The sequence below is a fragment of the Camelus bactrianus genome, chromosome 1 (assembly GCF_048773025.1).
Source record: "Camelus bactrianus isolate YW-2024 breed Bactrian camel chromosome 1, ASM4877302v1, whole genome shotgun sequence".
Taxonomy (NCBI): Eukaryota; Metazoa; Chordata; class Mammalia; order Artiodactyla; family Camelidae; genus Camelus; species Camelus bactrianus.
In genome coordinates this window covers 68136643-68157959 of record NC_133539.1, presented here as the reverse complement: position 1 = coordinate 68157959, position 21317 = coordinate 68136643, and the positions used below count along the sequence as shown (strand labels likewise).

Below are 21317 nucleotides of genomic sequence, written 5' to 3'. Positions count from 1 at the left end.
ACAGTAGTGGGTAGTTGCTTTAAATGTTGTCATCTTTAATGTTTAGAGATATAGTCAAACCTCCATCAGCGGTAATTCATGCATCTGTTAAGTGGCTTTACGAAGCGGAACCCTTTCAATTTGTGTTTTCTTCTTAGAGTAAGTTCCTTGGGTTGGCTATCTGCTCTTGAGAGAGATTATTAACTTTCATTTCTCCTGAAGTTTCCTCTTGTATGATTCTAGAAGTTGAACATTGGGGAAATAAGCCCATGCTGTATTCTTTCCTCTCGATTTCATTTTGGGGACCAGAATTATATCTATATAATTGCTCAGATTTTGGGTCATGTAGGAACATATTCCTGCACATGATATTTGAAACCTATTTATACTTTCTTAGAAACACAAAATCTTCAAGTTGGAAGGGACCATAGAGGTTCTCTCAAATAGTCCTAGATTATAAATTCCTTGAGGTTGGGAGCTGTGTCAGATTTATTTCTGTACCCTTTCTTGCTGCAACTCCCAGTGCCAAGTGGCCTTGGTAGAAGAGTTGGATTGATTGCATTTGTCATGTTTTTGTGCTTTCTTTGCCCCTTACTCAACTTGTTGAGTCATTGGGAGGAGTGGCATGGTGTGATAAATAAGTAAATGATGGGGTTTTCCCTCCTCCATAGGACTTTAGCTGTGTTTAGATTTAAGAATGCTGAGTAACTAATAAAACATGATTCCAAAGCACTCCGCAGATGGAAAATGCTTTATGTGTAATAAATTATAATGGTCTCTCAAGATTAGGAACAGGCACAGAAAGAAGTGCCGACCTCGCAGGCTACAGGAATCTGACAGACCTCACGGTGGAAGAGTTGATGCTGACTGCTTTCATCATTTTGTAATTAGCTTTTCCGTCTTCCGGTCACTGTCTGTTCCTCATTATGGGCAAAATTACTTTCTGAACTAGCTAGGAATTAAGCCTTTTCCTTATCCTTAGAAGAGGGACTGAAGGAACACCGTGGAAATTGACACTTCTAGACCAGACTTTAATTCAGTGCCTAAAGCCAGGCTTTTCTAGATCCTGTCCTCTTCCTCAACTGTTGTTTCTCTGAAGGAGTCTGTAGTCACTGCTGCTGCAGTTCCAGAGCAATGGTGTTGTCCAGAGTGGAAGCTGGCATCGTTCTCTAAAGGAGACAGCGAAGTGCCAGGGCCCATCCTGGCTTTGAAACACCAGTTTCAGATGGGTTCATCTGGGCAGTGGCCTGCCTTTCCTTTGTCCTGAAGTGTAGGGCAGTCTGATTCAAATTTGGTGAATATTTGGTTCCTGCGCACCAGGTGCCATGGCTCAGTATGTTTTCGCCTGTGTTATCGCACCTTATTGAAGTGAGGGAACTGAAATATGAACAGAATCTTGCTATTTTTCTTGGTGTCTCTGAAAGCCTCTCTCTTCTCAGCATCAGTCACCCATTGCAGCTGAGCATTACTCAATCAGTAAATATTTATTCAGCACCTACTGTATTCCAGGAGCTCTTCTTGGTGCTGGTTGGTGAATAAAACAAAGCCATGTCAAGCTAACATTTGAAGGATTTAATGAAAGTATGATTACAAAAAAAAAAAAAAAGAAAAGACTTGAAAGAAGTATGCTTAAAGAAAGAAATGCGACAAACAACACACCAGCTCTTTCTTTCTGACCTTTCCTCTTTCTCTTGTCTCTCATTTTTTTTTTCTTTTTGTAACCTGACTCAACCCACTTTGTTCTCTCACCTTGTCTTGCTAGAAAGCCCCTATTTTCTTCTCATTCCTTTCTTCATCTCCTCTTCACGTCTGCTTGTAATTTGTCCATGGAGGTGCAGCAGATGAAGCTTGAGGCCGCCTTGATCCCCATTTCCTGTTCCCTCCCTCTCCGCCCTGTGCTCCTTCTCCACCGCCAGGCGTGGGGTGATTGGCTGTCAATTGGAACCTGGAGGGAGGAGTGGCTGGTGGCTCTGGGGCTTCTGGTTGCCCACCCAGCATCACTGCATTGTCAGGAGCCCGCTGAAGAGACGGATGTGGCTCAAAAATCCTAGGTGCCCCAGCAGATTGTGAGCTCAAAGGGGCTTCTCTCAGGAAATCTTGCTTGATTTTTCTCCTCCCTTAATTCTTACCGTGCGTCTCTGCCAGAAACGGGCTCGGTAAATTTGGTTTCTTTTCCTTTTCTGAAGTCTCATGTCTCTTCATCTGGGCTTGACTTAATGGGGCTTACTCTTTGATTTCATGGCTATTGTGCCCATTTCTTCCCTCCGTTGGAGGCATGGACTATATGTCTGTGTGTGTCAAAGTGTGTTCAAATGAACTAGGGATGGGGGGAGCATTTTCCTCCTATAAAAATTAAAACGAATTCCTTGTTCTGGGATGAGGGTCTTGGAGTCATATTTAATACTCAGTCCTAGATTTCAGTGGTTCACATACAAAGAACTGACCTCTACATTGACTAAGTGGTTGACGTTTCAAGTGCTCCTGGATTTCCACTCACATCTGAGGTTTGCAGATGCCTGACCATCTCTGGGTTATTATCATCCACCCCTAAAGTAGATATTTGGGAATGGGACCGTGATAACTTCCTAGTAGATACAAAGTAGAACTTGTGGGAAGACAGAGCTTTTCTTCTCTGTCCCAATGATCTTGACCTCTAACTTCATGCTTTACTTCTTGCCTTCTGTTTCTGTGCTGAATTCCAGCCCCCAGCCTCTCTAGCTAGCATGATAACCCTTGTTTCTTGCCCATGTACTAAATGTCAGGCACTGAGTAAGTTGCTTTCCATACTTCTTTTAATCCTCAAAGCCAGCCCGTAGAGTAGGTACTAGTATTTTCTATGTTGGATGGACGAGGAAACTGAGGCTTAGCGAGGTTTAAGTACCTTGCCCAACATCATACAACATGTGATGGCAGGCTCTGGGTTAGAAGCCAGATCTCTCAGACACCAGCTTTTGATTTCTGAATTACTCTGCTCACCCCTGGTTCCCTCTCCTGCCCTTCTTTGCTTACCTTGCATGTGAGAGCCGAGGACCATGTAGTGGCTGGAAGGGGTGCTCTGTCCCCACTTCTTTCTCCCACTGGCACCTGTAGCCAGAGCCCTTGAGTGTGTGCTCTCTTCTTCTGACCTCTCACCAGATTTTAAATTGGCTCTCAAGGCTGAATTCGCTGACAAGCACCTTCTAATGGTTCATTGTTTTTCATGGTTTGCTTGGTTTATCACCAGTGAGGGACAGCTTGACATTTACTTTCTTGTCTGTCGGATTCAGATCTCTTCTCGGTGTTTCTCCACACTTAGCAAAGACTCCATGACCATATGAATTGAAGCAAGTGCCATTCTGCAGATCCGTCATAGTACAATATGTTAAAATAAGATCTGGAGGCGTACTTGAGGATTTGGGAGCAGTCTAAGAGGTTTGGAGACAGTTGTGGCCTTCACATCTTCTGGTGGATGACGCTGGGCACAGCCTAGCCCCTTAAAATCATCATGCTCTCCAGGGACCTGCCTCAGCCCAGGGCACTTATATTATTGGTGCTTAGCATTTTTGTATTACTTTACATTTGCAAAGTGCTTTCCAGTGATTTATTAGCTGTTCTTGTTTTTAACAGCCCCTGGAGGTAAGCTGATATTCAGCCTTCTGAGAACACAAATGCATAGAGAAGGCTCATCTCATCAGATATTATTGGACCTGGGGTCAGGACTCTGACCTCCTGGGATAAGGCCATTTGGGGTTATTGCCTCATACGGATTAATAGGAGATCAAATGGACTTAACTTTAGCTCCCAGAGTCTCTCAGGCAGGGGTGGAATGACGGCAGCTATTTAAGGAAATTACATAGAAGTCATTATCAAAAGACCTGGATTCCAGTCCTGACTCGGCTGTTGACCGTCTGTATTGACGTTGAATAGTCTCTTTGCCTATGGCTTGGATTCACTGTCTGGTAAAACAAGAGTTGTCTCCCGAGTCCCTTTAGATCCAACATTGCATTAAATACAGTTCTATGACTTTGAACCCCTTTTTGGAAGGAGTAGCCAGTGAATTAGACGACAGGGAACCTGGATATAGATCCCAGCCAGGAGGGGATGTGTATTCTAAAGGTGTTCACTTTCTTTTTTCCAGGATCCAAGGACAACTTGACAATGATAAGCTTTCACATTCATTTTAAGAAGTGCATTGTCCTCATTCACTATAAAACTGAGGTAGTGAGCGGAGCTGCTAGAGAAAAGTCAGGCTAGAGCCAAGACCATCAATCCTGCATCTTATGGATGTTGTAGAAAGCAATTAGCCGGCTTGATTATCTCACTGGTTCAACACACGTTTTAGGGATGTGATGTAATGCGAGGAAACATTTAGTTGTCAGATTTTAGGGCTGCATCAAATTTATTCTTGCAAGAAAAGTCTAGTTGTCCTGGCAACCTGAAATTGATTTTCTTTTTGCTCTTGTCAGCTGAAACTGGTCCCCTTTGAATCATTCCTCTAATTTAATATAGAGAACTGTGTGTCCTCACCTGGTGACCAAATCGTTCTTAATGACAGGTAACCCCAGCAAATGGTTCCTCTCTCCTACCTCAACCAGAGGCTGTAGTTTATTACTGCGTTCACCCTCTGTTGTTCGCTTTGTGCTTATTTACTTGTCCGTGGAGTCAGGTGCGGAAGTAAAGTGGCATTCAATTAATTAAGAGTTCAGTCAGGCCTGTAGAGCAATGATGTAATTGGCAGCCAATCACAGCCTTTGGCTTCCCGTTCCTTCCTGGGCAGGGGTGGGATTAGAATGGACTCCAGGAGAGGGAGTCCTTTAGCGGGGACATCTAGCATTCTGTGACCTGGGGAGGGTGATGTAATGGCCCAGATGACACAGAGAAGACGGGGGCTTCATCTGTTTTCTGCCCCTGTCAGTCATCTCTCTCAAGGCAAGGGGGATGATGTTTAAGCTATGGAAGGTAGAGTCGACATCATTAAGAAGAAATCGATGTCCGCGGCAGAAGAGGAGGTTGCAAGAGAGCAGTTTGCTGTACTGAATGATTGCCAAGTTCATGGGCCACACGTACTCATCTCAGGATACAGAGGAGAGCATCTCATGGTGACTGTGGAAGGGCTGCCAGTAATTCTGAGGAAACCTGGAAACCAGCAGAAATGCCAGAAGTGAGAGATGAGGAAACAGGTATCAGTTATTAAAAAAAAAAAAGTCAACCAGTATCCAGAGTCCAGAATCTGCTGACTTTATTACGATTCCTGGTATGACTCTAGACTGGCTTCTTCGACAGATGATTTGTGAGTCTCTGAAAGGAAGCTGTGTTCACCAGAAGCCAGAACAGGGTCACTTAGCCACTTAATCTCCTTTTGCTTGAGTTAATCAGCTGGTGGCTTAGAGTGATATCACAGACACAGTGTAGACGGTGCAGGCTCTGGAGTCATATTGCCTGGGTTTCAATCCAGAGTCCTCTGCTTAGTAGCCACCCCACCTTAGGCAAGTTGCTTAATTTCCATGACTTAACTTCCTCTTCTATAAAATGGGGCTAATGATGAGGACTGAGGAAGGATGCTGTGAAGACTCAATGAAATAATGCATGTGAAGTGCTTAAAACAACACCTTGCACATATGAAGCATTTAATAAATTTGCTCTCATTACTCTTAGTAGGGAGATATTTGAATTAAAAGAAACATTTAAAACTCTTTTAAACATTTATAGATAAGCTGGAGACACAGAGTGGATTCTAAAATAGGCAGTGGGTTAATTTTTGGGTCCATGAATGCACACTTTTTAGTAACATGGGTAGAGAAGCTTCAAATTTATGCTGCAGGGGTGAGGATGCAGGCAGGGGTGAGTTTGTGACCCTTCTTCAACTTACCAAACCCCTTTCTAGTCCCTCATCCTTTTTTTTTTCCTCCCAGGAAGGAGCTAGCATTAAAAATCTACGGTCTGTCTAGTTTTCCCCCATACATTTGTAGTCCTATAAATATATATTTACTATTTGGTTTAAAAAACTCAAAAATTATTTGTACAAAGTTTACATTCTTTGTTCTTTCAGAAAATACTGTCAAAATGGAAACAGCCACCTGGAGCTGCGGTGCCACGGCTGACTGAACAGTCACCCTTGTGTCTGCAGGGAGGGTGCTACCTACGCTGTGTCCTCCCTGTGGCCTTGGGCGGCTCTGCGTTCTTTCTTCCTCTGTACCTTCCTTCCTTTACCTGCCCATCCCTTCCCTTCCCTTCCTTCCTACCTTCTCTCCCGCCCTTGCTAACCACCTCCCTGCCTTTCTTCCTCTCTCTATTTTTTAAAAATCTCTGTCTCATCTAAAAGTGGGTCTTCGTGGCGACGCTTCATGTGATGTTTTAGGCCTTTGGAGAAGCAGGCTTTGGCCACCTGGTTCTAGCTCTGAAGTGTCAGGCCTCCACCAGTATCCTTTCTTGGGCTTCTGTTTCCTTGTCTTCACACTGGAGCTGTGATAACACATCCAGCCTCAAGAGGCCATGTTGGGGCACGAGTGATGCGTGTCTCATGTGGTTCCTTGTTCTGTCTGTGGGGTGATAGGAAGTTGGTTTGCATACATACGCATATTCCTTAACTTTTTTGGAGGGGTGGGTTTTAGTTTGGTGGTGCGCCCTGAGAGTAGTGAGCTCTGAGCCTCAGTCATGAGCCTTGCCGTGTGTTTTTCTGGCCTCTCAGTGTCCTTAATATACGTGATAAGTCTGCACAGGGCCCTACCCGATCTGACTTCAGGCTACCTTTCCACCTGCTCTCTGACTCCTCCCGTCCACCCCATGCTCGTACTGTGCATCCCATGTCGGGGGCCATCCTGCGTGGCCGGCCGTGGATGCCAGGCCACATCCTTCCATACCCAGCTCAAATTCCCCCTTCTCAGAAACATCAGCTTTCTTGTTTGGATTCAGTCACTCCCCTCCTCCATTCCCCCTCCCATGTTTTGTATTTTCAGAAACACTTTCACAGACCACCTTGTATTTTAATGGGTGATGTCTGTATCTGAACTCTGATCTCCAGAGGGCAGGTATCTCCGAGTCTTTCAAGCCTAGCTCAGTGGCTGGCATTTATAGGCACTCTGTAAATATGTTTTAAGTTGAATTACTAAGGAGGCCTGCAGGGTTGCAAGGTTATCAACAGTTAACCCAAGGAACTGCAGGGGCTCCTGGAACAGGTTTAGGAGCATGTAGCTTTTAAGAGCAGCTATCAGCTTTTCCCCGGCTCCTTCTTAACCCTGCTTCTCTAGAGGCAGAGGGAAAGGTGACTTCTGCTTAAGATGCTGGTGACACTCCCAGTGAGATTAGGTCAGGATGCGCCATCTCTTCCCTGTCAGGTTCTCATCCCTATCTCTCAACTTGTCAGAGTAGCAACCTTCTTTTTACTGGAAAAGATTTGCTTTTGGAGAGGAGAAAGTGGTTGACAGGACGGCCTCTGAATTTCTGACTTTGATTATGAACCTTCTTGAAAAAGACTTCACAGTTGTCCCTGCTCTAAGGAAGGCGGATAAGCCAAGGTGCTGCGTTTGTGAACCTGAGTGAAATTCCATTCTTGCTTTGTGACTCTGGCTCTTGGGAACAGCTCAGGGTCAGGCCAGGCTCACATGATGTGCTCTGGAAATCCACCTCCAACCATCAGCGTTGGCATCCCAACACGATTGGTTCTGTTGAAACACCTTTTCCTGACTTGCAGTGCAGATTCTGCATGTACTGTTGAATGTTGCTTCCAGTGACTCAGGCACAGAAAAAACGTTTGTGTTTAACATGCCATAGATAGAGACTTTAGGTGGAAAGAAGATGTGTGATGCAGGGGAAAGACAAAAGGGCAAGTCCAGGACACCTGGACCAGAGATCCATTGTGTGATGTGTGGCCTTAGTTTCCTGATCTGTAAAATGGGACACTAATAATTACCTGGAAGGACTGTTATGTAAATGAACTGAGATTATTTAGGTAAAGCGTCTGGCAGGGCATTGGACACTTTTAAAGAACAGGGTATGCCAGTGAACGTGTATAGACTTGGGTAGGAGCTGAGGCTCCCGGAGCCGTTAGAATTAGGGTGATTTACATAACTTCAGTGAGACCGAATTACTCAACCTGTCCGAGTCCCAGTTTAAATAGACTTTGTTTGGGATTAAATATACCTTGCCTGCCGAGTTGTGAAGATTTGAGAACATCTGTAAAAGGCTTAGCACAGTGGTGTTTCAGCATCTGGCCAGGGATGGACCCTGGCTTGTCTGGAGTGGTGATGTGTGCGCTCTGGGGTGATGTGCCTCAGCGGTGTTGACTGAAGTTCCCCCTGTAGGCATCCTTCCTTCCTGTATGCAGGAAGGCACAGAGCCTTTCTCTCTAGACACTGGACCTGCAAAATAGACTTGGTTATGGAGATACTGATATTAGGAGGATCTAAGCCAGAGCCTGTATGGAGAAGTGCGGCCAGGAAGTTTGCAGGGTGTTTTATGAGCTCTCACATGAAGAGCTGCGGAAGAGCTGGCAGTCTTTTACTTAGAGATGGATTTTGGGTGGGAGGGGAGGGTTGAGATTGGTGATGGAGAGATGAATTAGTGCTTGTCCAGGGTGGAAGTGACCATGCCTAACATAGGGGACTGATAGGTGAGAGTGAAGAAGCCAGGCTTAGCAGAGGATGGGAATTAGGAGGCTCAAGGAAGAGGTGGAGGGTTCCAATCGGAGTACTGAGGGCAGAGGCTTGAGATAACTTTGGGAACAGTTAGGGTGTAGCTGCGGGACTTCTCAGGGTAAGAAGGACAGGGGCTGTCTGTTGTCACCATCCCACTAGGGAAAAGAAGGCATGGTCCTAGGTGTGTGTGTGTGTGTGTGTGCATGCATGCATGCATCTATGCATGTACATGTATGTGTGTGTGCATGAGTGTGTATTAGTAACAGGACCAAAGAGGCTGGGGACTTACCCAAGGCCATACAGCTAGGAAACAGCTTTCATTTGCTTAAAGTGCTAAGTTTAGTAATGACTGTGAGTGACAGAAATGGGCAGGGGGAGCGTGTAGGGAAAGGGCCTCGGCCCCATTTCCTGCTCCCTCCCAGGCAGGTAGTGAGTAGGAGTTTTAAGTTTCACTGTTTGATAGCATCACCTCCTCTGCTTTCCCAGAAATTATTCCTCGAAGTATGACTCGAATCGTTACTCTGTTGGGAGATGTCTCAGTTCAGAGCTGACTTTCTGCTGTTGTTTACGAAAGACATGGTGGCCCTGGCAATTCAAAGGTGACATATTCAAGTGGAAAGAACAGGGGATCTGAGTGCTGGCCCTGCTTTTAGAGACCAGTTAGAATTGGACAAGTGATGACATTTCTTAGTGCCTCGCTTTCTCCTCCTGTAAATTGGAGGATAATGATTCCTAGTTGATACATTTGTTGTGGCAATGCTTTGCAAATTGCAGTATTGGTCCTGGTACAACAGAGATAAAGGGGTGTCTGGACTTGAATTTTGTTTCCACACGTATGAAGCAGAGGGGAGTTGGTGAATTGGTGTGCTCCATGGCTGGTGCGAGTCTTTTTAATGGTAAATAATACCAGCATTTTCTGATTTTGGAGTCGGGGTGTCTTGGAACACTGTGATTAATGACTGTAGAATCTACTGACTGCTTGGTTGACCCTGCCTTGGGCTGATCACCTGTCTCAGCATTTCCCCCACTCCCCGGGCTGTGGGCTGAGGATCTCCTAGTTCTTGTGTTATCTGGGGGAAGTTTCGGAACTTTTAGGCCTTTATTTTTCCATCTGCAAAATGGGGATAATGATTAGCTCAGCTTTGCCTGCATTGCGAGGGTTTGCTGAAGAAAGGGATATGAAGACCCTCTGTAAGTTGTACTGAACTCTGTATTTTTCGAGTCTGTTTTCTCTCTCTTCTCCCTTCTGCTAAGGTCCAGGGGACAAGTTTGGTCTTGAAGAGGCCCAACGGCTCAGGGGAAGAAACGGGCTGATAGAGAAGGGTGACTCTCCAGGGCCCCAGAGTGAATTGGAAGCCTGGGATCTGTGCCCAGTTTTCTCACAACAGGTCAGATTCCTCCATTCGGTGCAAGCCTGATTTGTCCACACAGAAGACCTAGCCAGGGGGAGAGAGAAACTTCTGGAAGGGATGTTAGCTCCTTGAAGCCTTGAAGTCGAGGGGCGCAGTCTCTGGTATGACTGCTGTGGGTATTGAGGCTCCTGTTCACTGCCCCTCATGTCCAGCATTGACCCGTAACTTGGGTATTTGGGTTTGAGATGTGTCAGCAGGCGCATGACCTGTGTGCACTTGGCAGACGGCTGGTGTTAGTCAGAAGGCAATCTTGAACCTGGCTCGTCTTGAGCCCAGAACCCACATGATCTGGATGGATGAGAGGGTCTGGTGAGACTGGTCTGATCCTTGATTGATTATGGCAGCTTCGGGAACACAAGATTTTCTCTCATACTGCTTTATGGGGTTCATAGGAGACTCAAAGGAGAGAAGGATTTTTTTGGTGAATAGTACTGCGGTATTCAGATAGCATTCATTTCTGCTGCTGAAAACAGGCAGCTGACTTCCCTTCTTTACTCCTTCCCCGAGCTAATATATGGATCCCCAAAAAACCCAGTTAAATTCCTGAGAACAGTTGGTCAACAGTCCAGTCTTTTTTTTTTTTTTTTCTTTAAATCTGGTGTCTGAGGTCTCTGAATTTAAGCCTGGACCATTTCAAATATATATTGTGGATACTTGGTATGAAGGACCCACGTTAATGTAAATCAAGGTCCAAGTTCAAAAATCCCAGGCTCTCCCTCCATGCCTACCTAGGCTCATAGCGTCCAGCTCTTCATGGGCCCTGGGGCTTTGGCCCTTATTTTTGGTATTACCTGGGGAGATTCGCTTCTCCTGGAGATTTGATCATTGTTCTCAGAAGGTCCCTGTTTTGGAAGCTGAGGAAAACTGAAGGTTTTCCATCGGGAGACGGGAAAGATCAGGGAGAGAAGCCAGCTCTTTGGATCCTCCATTCCCTGCTCTTTCTGACACATCAGTCTTCTCTCCTGTCAGGTGAAGAGAGAAGACAGATAGTTTGACAAACAGTTCTTGTCGCTGTCAATCTGCCTTCTCTCTCTGCTCAGAAAGGCAGTCCTTACCTTCCCTTTTTTAGGGGGGGAGGCTAGGTCGGGTGGGCAGAGAGGATGCCCAGAGGGTGAAGGAGGGAGACCTTTCCCTGCGGGTGCTTTCTGGGGCAGAGATGACCAGGAGGCTCTCGTCTCTCTGTTGAGAAGCAATGCCAAGGCAATGAAGAATTGTCACCTTGCATTTAAGGCACAACGAGGCCTAGAAACGTGCAGGCTGTATTAGGAGACAACATCGATTTCATATATATTCATCTGAAAAAAAACATGTTTAGGATGTCATATCCATAAATACTAATAAGGCTGTCTGATTCCAATTTTCAGGTGAGATTAGCATTTTATTGAGTATTTTATCTGTCAGATTCAATACTCGATGTTCCATCCTCCCAGGCTTATTAGCATAATTGCTGTGCTTAAGCAACAATAAAAAATGCAGCAGTAAAATAGCAGTTAGTGCAGGCAATTTGTTATCAAAAGCTTTTACTTAAGGACAGCTCCAGCCTGCATTTGTTAGCGAGTTAGGGTTATAATTTATTTTTATTTGGAGAGACAAAAGGAGGGGGAGATTTTGCTTTTTTGTTTTGGAAATAATAGAGAAATTAAAAAGCATTGCCTCTCTGGAAAACTGTCTGCATCCCTTCTTCCTGTGCCGAAAGCAGCCTGGCCTAGGCATAAATGCCGCTTGGGAGGCGCGTGGCTCAGGCAGAAGTCGCTCTCCTCGGACTTGGAATAAACAGGTAGTAATGCCCATTTCTGTTTATACAGATGTTTCCAAAACACTCTCACATCTCTTTTGTTGGTTAAGTCTCACACCGGTCCTGTGAGGGCTCCCCTCTGAGCCTAGGGGACTGAGTGGAAATGGCATGTTTCAGACAGGGCAGTTGAATGGCAGAACTGGGCTGCAAATCTGGTCTCCTAGCCCCTGGTGACCCCTCACCCAGCTGCCCCAAAGTCCTGGTGTGGCCCTCTTCCCTCTCCTGCCCGGTGGTGGGTGGTCTGCATCCCAGCTCTTTTGCATAAATACATACATGTGCATGGACATGTGCACACAGAGACACACACCTATACACGCAGAGTCGCCTGCGCACACGTACAGACACGTTTTTTTTTTGCTTTCCACAAAATTTAATGATGTACTTTTACATCTGTGTTTCCTTTGATGTCCTGGTTGAAGCAATTGAACTTACGAACTTTGTGTTTCTTTTATAGATTTATATAGATTTATAATCTCTCTCCCTCTTTCTTTTTCTCTCTTTTCCTCCCTTTCTCTGTCCCTCTCTCCTCTGTCTTGCTTACTAGTGACTGACTCAGGAAAGCCCTGTGACTGCCCTCTGTGAAAGAGTGAAGGTCCTGGTGCAAAATGTGATTTTATAAGTAATGTAGTCTTTGTAAAGAAGACAGACATAAGATTTAAAAATGTTGAGGTTGGGAAATCATTTTTCTTTATTTGTTGAGAAATATATCAGAAATAAGTAAGGACATGAAATTGAGGCTCTTTTGTGTGCTTTAGGCTTCAGTTATGGGTAATAATTTTCAAATTAAAGGTAACATTTTGAGTGAAAATGGACAACTAAAGCTCCCAAACTTTCAGAGAAGTTCCCTCAGCGTCTCAGATTTTCTTCCCTCGGTAAGTTCAGAGAAAGATGATACGATCATTGACTCTGAACGTCTCTAGTGTGTGGAATATGTCCTGGCCGCTGTGGGGCTTAGGGACTAGATCAGAGAGGGCTGTGAGACTCAAGACATGTTTAGACTATCGGAAAGGAAATTTATAACAGATAAAGGTCATTTTTGTTTTTGAGCAGCTCTTACATGATTGGAACCCTAGTAGGGACTTTTCTTAGGTTATGCCATTTTATTGTAATATTTCATTCATTATAAGTGAATTTTTATTGAGCACTTAATATGTCTTGGTCATTGTCATAATGTTTTACCTGCATCATCATCTCGTTTAATTTTGATAACAATCCTCGAGGTGGTGGTGGGTACTATTATCATTGTTCTCATTGGTTAAATGAGGAAACTGAGGCACAGAGAGGCTCAATAACTTGTCCAAGTCACACAGCTGGTAAGTGATGGGACTTCTCCGGTCTTCCTGTCTCCTAAATGTGTGTTCTTTTCACTGCATCACTTGGCAAAAATGAATGAGTAGACAGCGAGGTAGACAAGACAGTGTCCATGATGGTTAGAGGACTGTGTAGTTTGTTGATGTCAGAGCTGGGGCAGAACCTGGATGTCTACAGAGATCACTAAGCTTGAAATTGGGCAGGAGTTCAAATCTTACTGTACTTCTCAGTGCACTTCTTAGTGCTTGTTAAAACCTTGGTTAACCTCTAGGAGTCTTGTTGTCTTTCTTTGAATTAGGGATAATAGAATGTCTCTGCCAGTGTCACTGTGAGAATAAGTTAGAAAATGCATGTGAGAGCCTCCAGTGGTGCCCGGCTCCTGGTGGGTGTTCGGCCATTGTCAGGAATACCCAGCAAGGGGCGGCCTGTGGATGGCGAGGAACAGCCATCAGAGCCAGACTGTCCACTCCATGAGGTTCTAGAACCTCAGGCAAACCACTCCATCTCTCTGTGCCTCAGTGTCCTCATCTACAGAATGTACTTACCTCATAGGGTCCTTTGAGGGTCAAATAAGCTAAACGGTAATTTAAAAATATACGTAAAGTGCACCTAACGGTGCCTCCGCAGCAAGCCATCTGTAGGTGTTAGCTCTCACTATTCCATCCCACTGCAGGGAGCAAGGACAGACACCCGGGGAACAGTTTTGGCTTGTTGTAGGACCCTGGCCTTCTCACTTAAGGACTGGGAATCAGATTAGCCTGGGATATAGGAATTGTGTTTGCACAGCCACTCATGACCTTGGAAAAGTTTTGGCTTCTCTGTCCTTGATCTTTGCTTATCTGTAGATGGTAGTTGAGAGAGTGGACTTCAGATGATGGAGTGTGCGTGGGGACTGGAAGGCGTGCGCGTCCTTCATAAACTGCTTCCTGGAGCGACGCCCTGTGGCTCCTGAGGGTCAGTTTGCTGATTGATGATGGCCTGCAGGGTGGAGTTTTCCTTTGTCACCCAGGCAGGCTCTGTCTTCCCTGAGTCTGCATGTGCCTGGGTCCTGTCTTCAGAGCTGTCCCCATTTCCCTCATCTCCAGAAGGAGACTGGGGCCACCTCTTCCTTGGACCGTTTCTCCTGCACCAGAAGGAGGTGGGTGGGGGTTTTGGCATATCACTTTTTGAAAGGTGATATGCTCTAACACATTTCACACACCTTCAAAGCATAAGAATATGCTGAGAGACATTAATTTGGAAGTTGTGCTGCCGAGGATAGCGCAAAGATGGAAGATTCTTCGGGATCTGGTGCTCTCTTGGGCTGTTGTCTACACAGCACTTATCCTTACAAAGCTCATGTGTGTGTGTGTGTGTGTGTGTGAGAGAGAGAGAGAGAGAGAGAGAGAGAGAGAGAGAGGCTTCCTGGAACTGGTAGTGCTAATTTTGGGGGGTGTTTCCTTGGCTTATTCAAAATAGAAACAGAAAGGCAAAAGTGTTTGTTCATGTCATTTAAAAATGTCTTTATGGGAGAGGATGTTAAGATAATACCTTACCTTGTGAATACCTTACATTGTATATGGGGCTTTATGGTTTTCAAAGCATTTACATACACATTTTCTTATGTGTGCCTTGTGGCACCCCCACGAGTTAGGCAAGGTGGAGCTTGTCATTCATTTCCCTTTTAGAGATGATGTAACTGAGGTTCAGAGAGATGAGATGAGTTTTCTTAAAACAGCAATGGATGCAAACTCAGAGCCTTTAACTCGGGCTGCTTTCTGCTTCACCACCTTCATTCGAGTGTAATGAGGTCATTCTTACCAAGCTCTATCCAGTTTATACAGAGTTGTAATAAACTTGAAAAGTGCTCCCCATTATTTTTTCTTGTTTGCTTTGGTTAAAATGTTAGCCATGATTTGATATTAACTTGTTTCTCCCCAAGTATAAGCAGCAATGAATCCTTAACACTTTCTGTTAAAACAGCATGTGTTTTTTAAAAAAATCAAATGTCAAATTATTTCCTGAAACTCGCTTTAATGAACAAGAGAGGTGAAGGTAAAATCCCCTCCTCTTTTTTTTTTTTTTTTGTCATGAGGTAATTAGGAAACAGGATGTACCAAGTCACTATAGGAATTTAAAAAGGAACACTTGTACTGATGTACAAACTGGATGAATATATTAAAGAGAGTTTAGGGCTGGTAGAAATTTTAAGTGAAATAACTTCTCATGAAGTGTATCGATGGTTTTTGGTTTGCCCAAAAACCTAATATGTTGTATGAGTTGGATGCCAGAAAGGTATACATCTCAACAGTCCAAAAAACAGAAGCATGAGCTAGGCTTCTTGTTTTGATTCCAAAATGCCTCTATCTGGGAGCTTAAGTGTGTCCTTAGAATACAGGACAGAGGAATGGAAGATGCTCTTGAGCCTCTTAATGACTAGGAGTCAACTCTATGCTCGCTTAGTGGGTGGGAAGGACTTTCTCTTTGGCAAATGTCTTTGAATCCCTTACTCACATGGTACCAGATAAGCCCAGTGTTGTGTTATTAGACTCGTGTACCAGAGTATGGGTTAGATCCCATGTGTTTAGAAGCCTAAGTATTGCCTTCACAGCACACGGTTTCTTAGGTGGCTGCTTCTGAGTGGAATGCCAGCTTCCTGACAGTGTCTTGAAAAGCCTCTTTAGAAGGAAGCAGAAAGTGCCTTGGTTTGGATCAATGACCCCCTTGAGACTTACCATCTTTGATGGTTGCTTTTTTGGTCTACATCATCAGGTGATGTTACTCATGGGGGTGCTGATGTTGGCTCTGATTTTTCCTCCAGAAACAGATCAGTTTGTGCTTTTTCAGGACATGGATAGCTATGAATTCTCTATCTCAACAAAAGTCTATGCACCATCTATGACTGTCATGTAATAATTGGCTCCCACTTTACAAATAAGGTTGGGAATGAATTCACCAGCATGGAAAATGAGATGTAAGAAGCTAGGGGTTTCCATCTCTGAGTTTCTCTCACACCCTTAATTCTGTGAATCTGGCAGTGATTTATTTGTCCTGTGTGTATTCGCTTGGTCTCTTCTGCTAGATTTTGAACCCCTGTAGGGCAGATGTCGTGTCTCATTAATCATCATGATAGTGCCTGGCACATAGTAGGTGCTTATTACTAAATAGCTGGGTCCCATGTTAAGACGCTGAACCAGGTGGTTTTCCTAGAGAGAGAAGTGGTTGCTCGTGTTGTTCCATCGGTGCATTTCCAGTGAGGCTGGGCACCTTGGGGAAGGCAGACACGCAAGACCTACGGCTCCTTCCTTAGGGAGCCACCGTCTAGCTGTAGCATGTCACTGACAGCTCTTTGTATTCAGTGAAACCACACATGGATGGGTCATCCTGATGACTTTTAATTTTAGAAAGGCTTCGGCTGCTAGGCTCTGTCACCTGCTTCCACATTTGTGAAGCCCCCACCACAGCACCAGTTACTTTCCATGTCTAATGGTGTAATCGTGACTGGATTTGCCCATTATCTGCCAAACTGAGTGTGAAATAATCTGCTGTTCTTTGGTAGATGTATTTTATTTTAATTTAAAGCATAGTTGATTTACAATGTTGTGTTAGTTTCTGGTGTACAAAAAATAGAGATGAACTTATTTACAAAACAGAAACAGACTCACAGACAGGGAAAGCAAACTTATGGTTCCAAAGAGGAAAGGGGGGGGGTGGGGAGGATAAATTAGGAGTATGGCATTAGGAGATACAAACTACTGTATATAAAATACATAAATAACATGGTAGATCTATTTTATTTTGAAAAGGTGAATTGTGGAATGGAGAAGCAAAATTTGGTATATCCATAGAATGGAGTATTATTCAGCAATGAAAAGGAGTACAGAACTGATATATGCTACAACATGAATGGATCTTGAAACTGTTACGGTAACTAAAGGAAGCTAGTTATAAGAGGCCACATGCTCTGTGATTCCATTTATATGGAAAGTCCACAACAGGAAAATCCGTCGAGTCCATAAAGACAGCAGATTAGTGGTTGCTGGCAGAGGTAGGATGGGGGTTTCTTTTGGAGCCAGTGAAAGTGTTCTTAAAGTAGATTGTGGCAATGGCTGCACAACTCTGTGAATACACTAAAAACTGAATTGTAGGCTTTAAATGGGTGAATTATATAGGGTGTGAATCATATCTCAATAAAGCTGTTAAAAAAATCAGTACATTGCCTTTCAATCTACCATCTCTGAAGGTGGCTTCAGCAAATCAAATTGTCTGTAGTGCCAGGTTTTTAACTCACCTTGGTTTATTTTGGGCTAAGAAGTCATGCATACTCAACAACGGTGACCATTCCTAAGGACAAATTGGTAATACAACCAGAGCCACCAGACTTGAAATCTATTTCCCCGTAACTTCATGTACCATCTTTTCAGGAGCTTTAATATTTTATACTTCCAGAAATCTTGATTAGTGAGATATCTGATAAGAAATAACAGGGTACTGACAGCCCTGATTGTATAAACAGGCGTTTGGGATTGTGTTCATGGTTTGCTTGTCAGTACAAGACAAATGTGTGATTATTTTGAATGATGGTTAATTTCCTTATCCACCTATTTGAAAAATACAGATGTACGGCTGAGAGACAGGTGCCCAGGGAGAAAAGGAGTCCTGCAGCTTTGGTAACGAGCTCCAGAAGGGAGCAAGTCTGTGTTGAGGAGTTGGCACTTGAGTCCTGGCCGGTATCAGGCAATAGCCGGTGAGTTAGGGAACTGTGGCCAGTACCATACAATGGACTTATCATTCATTCTTTTTTTGCTTTTTGGTATGGAGGTACTGGGGATTGAGCCCAGGACCTTGCACATGCCAAGCACATGCTCTACCACTGAGCTCTACTTCTGGCCCCTGTCATTTACTCTTGCTTTGGGCTTATCTGGACAGCTTCCCCCCTCCTCCTTCCAGATCGTTGTCCCACCCTCTCTGACTGACTGACTGTGTCAACAGTGGGACAAGAGCAGCCAGGGGCTGTGTGTGGAGGCTGGGAGAAGGCTGTGCTTTCTGGTTTGTGTGTGAACAGTTCATACACAAACACTCCTCTTTGATTAAGTATCTGGTGAAACCAACTCACATGAACTCCAATTAAACTTTAATGAACATGTGGGTGTATTAATATCAGCTGAGTAATGCAGGCAGCACGGATTCCAGTAAGTGACTCACTTCCCTGAGCAGCTCATTCCCCATGCACGGTTAGAGTTACTAGAAAGCTTCCAGCTATATTTGAGTGGATCTGGTCTGGGCCTTGTAACTCTAGCAATCCTCGGGGCTGGTTATTCATCTAGTGACAAAACCACAGGGATCCAGACCTCTGTTTTCAGAGCAAGGATTGGGGTTGGGGAGACTTTTTCATGTTGAGCAATTAGACCCTTCACGGAGCAGTGACCATAAGGACTTTTTATTTTTTCTCCATCATCTTCTTTTTTTTTTAAAGTGAGATTTTTTTTTTTTTTCCTTAAACCTAGGGGCAAGTGTAGGTGAAGGTCAAGGTAGTGAAGTGGAACCCTCCCCTCCATTTTGAACTGAACTGAGTCCCCCTGAGTCTTACTTCCCCTCCCCAACTGCTCTTCTGCCCCAGATTGACAAGCCACCCATAGTTACACCAGACACTGCAGCATGAGCTTAGCAGGATGAGCTGTGCTTTCTGAGCACAGACCCTGTTCTTTCTGGAGAATGATAACTGTACCTACTTCCTAGGGACAATTAAAGAAGGTAATGGATACAATGCTCTTAGTTGCATGCCTGGTGCATAATAAGTTCTCAATAAATGTCAGTTAACCCGTGCCAATGAGGGAAGGAGGGGAAGGTATGGAGATGATTGGGGCTTAGTCCTTGACAGTGAAGGAACTAAGACTCCCAGAGATTTGACTTACACTTAGAGACGTCTGTGATTACAAAGCGATACAGACCAAGAGAAAATGAGCAGTGAGGATTCATGGAAGGGAGAGACCACCAGGGCTGGCTGCATCTGAGAGGGTTGGGTGATCCTGGCCTGGGAATCAGGGTCGGGCGAGGGTAGGACTTGGAAAGGCTGTTGGAGGATGAACGAAGAGCAGGAGCAAAGGCTGAATCCCTGAGGTCCCTGCATGCGAGGTAGGGTATGGTAAGTGTCCTTAGACGAGATGCTGTGTCGGGGCTTGAGGGGGTTCACTGGGACTGAACTCAGCCTCCACCTTGGCTCCCAAGCCTTCATTCCAGCTCCCTTTGCTCTTCTGCCTCCTTTTGTGTTCATCTGGAAACCAGTTGAAACTCAGCCATAAAGAAGAATGAAATAATGCCATTTGTAGCAATGTGGGTGGACCTAGAGATTATTGTACTAAGTGAGTAAGTCAGATGGAGAAAGACAAATATCATATGATATCACTTATATGTGGCATCTTAAAAAAATGACACAAATGAACTTATTTATAAAGAAGACTCACAGACATAGAAAACAAACTTAAGGTTACCAAAGGGGAAGAGGGAGAGGGATGGATTAGGAGTTTGGGATTAGCAGATACTAACCTGTATATATAAAATAGATAAACAACAAGGTCCTACTGCATAGCATAGGGAACTATATTCAATAGCTTGTAGTGACCTGTAATGAAAGAGAATATGAAAAGGAATACACACACACACACACACACACACAGACACGCACCCACACAGACACACACCCACACATACACACACACAAAACGGAATCACTATGCTGTATACCAGAAATTAACACAACATTGTAAATCAGCTATACTTCAATAAAAAAATAAAATCAAATAAAAACCAGTTGAAAGTAATGCAGCAGTCAGGCATCTGGAGGTCAAGATCTGGATGCAGAATGGGCTTTAGGCCTAGTAGCTCTGTGGGCTTGTTAACACAGCATCCTTGAATCGCAGTCACCCTCTTCCTCTCAGATGACTTCCACGTGTGACGACTCCCCGCTAGGGGACCGGGCCTGTAAATCCCTACCCTTGAGGAGCAGGGAGGGTGTGCTTCCAGCAGTCGGGCACGTCCCAAGACTGCGAGGAGGGGGCTGAGTTGCACCTGCCTGATTCCTTCTCCAGATTCAGTGATTAGATAACTTGCCCCCTTCTTCTCTATGGACGAGGGTGGGTGGAGGGAGGCTAACATGAAAAAGTAAAAAAGGTAAAAAAGAGATGTTCTGCCATCCCCAGGTTCCTCACCTCCCACTCTCACCCAAATCCCAACACGGTTTTTTTCAGGGGCAGCAGTGGCAGGCTAGAAGGTAGGAGAGAGCTGCACTGTGATGTGAGGGACGGTTTTCTGAGCAGAGGATGATGTAACGTGGTCTGTCATTCAGGCTGGCTAATCTATTTAGGAAACAGTCCTTCTAAGTTGAAGGACACACTTAGAGAACTCAAACTAGAGTAAACAGATCTCCTGTAATGCTCTCAAGGTCTGTGGTCTAGCAGCATGGAATCAGCCCCCATTTCAGAAACAGCAGCCTTTCTCTGTGTTAACTGCAGATCTCATAAGTGACTATCGGACTCTTTGCTTCCCTCCGAGACTTCTTTTCAGAGAATGTCATAAGATAAAGAAATCCACAGGGTAAAGGCGTAACTTCCATAACAATAACAGGAGTGGGAGAATCTAATCAAGTAGATGAATTCCATATTTGGAATTTTGGATAAAGCAGAAGAGAATCTTGCAAATCAGGGTTTGACTAGGTTGATGATGCAAATTAGGAACTGTATGTTACTTAGAGAAAACAGAGGAATGCATATTAGGTTTTAAATATGTTAAGTCCTTAGTTTATTTAGCAGTCAGAGCTAGGCATTTCATTATTTGGCAACTGCCTAGTGTATTGTTTCTTCTTCTTTTTTTTAATGGAGTTACTGGGGATTGAACCTAGGACCTCATGCGTGCTAAACATGCACTCTCCCACTGAGCTATACCAACCCCCCTCGTGTATTATTTCTTTTTTTATACTATGGAGAGAAGTCTGTTATTCCCATTTTACAGATGAAACAGCAATAGACACATAGGAAGATCATTATCCTGGGACACCTGGACTAGGTTTCATCAGTCAGATTAATCCTTCGCTTTATATGGGGCTTTCACATTGAAGTGAGACAACAGGATTTGTTTATAGGGATTCATAAGATAAATGAACTGGACTCGGTTTTGACATCCAGAGGGATCAGGGAGATGTAATTAGCTAAGCGCTCTACCTTGCCTTGGCTG

At 44.4% G+C, this 21317-nt stretch overlaps 1 protein-coding gene across 14 annotated transcripts in view; it reads left to right on the top strand.

Annotated features, from left to right (window-relative positions):
- LPP (LIM domain containing preferred translocation partner in lipoma) overlaps positions 1-21317 on the top strand; it is a 629538-nt gene that overhangs the window by 103359 nt on the left and 504862 nt on the right. The window contains exon 3 of one of the 14 annotated variants that reach the window (XM_074366100.1): positions 9846-9979. The exons of the other annotated variants lie outside the window; for them this stretch is intronic. The gene's annotated coding sequence lies outside the window, so the exon portion shown is untranslated. The remainder of the gene's footprint in view (positions 1-9845; positions 9980-21317) is intronic. 14 annotated transcript variants of the gene reach the window in all.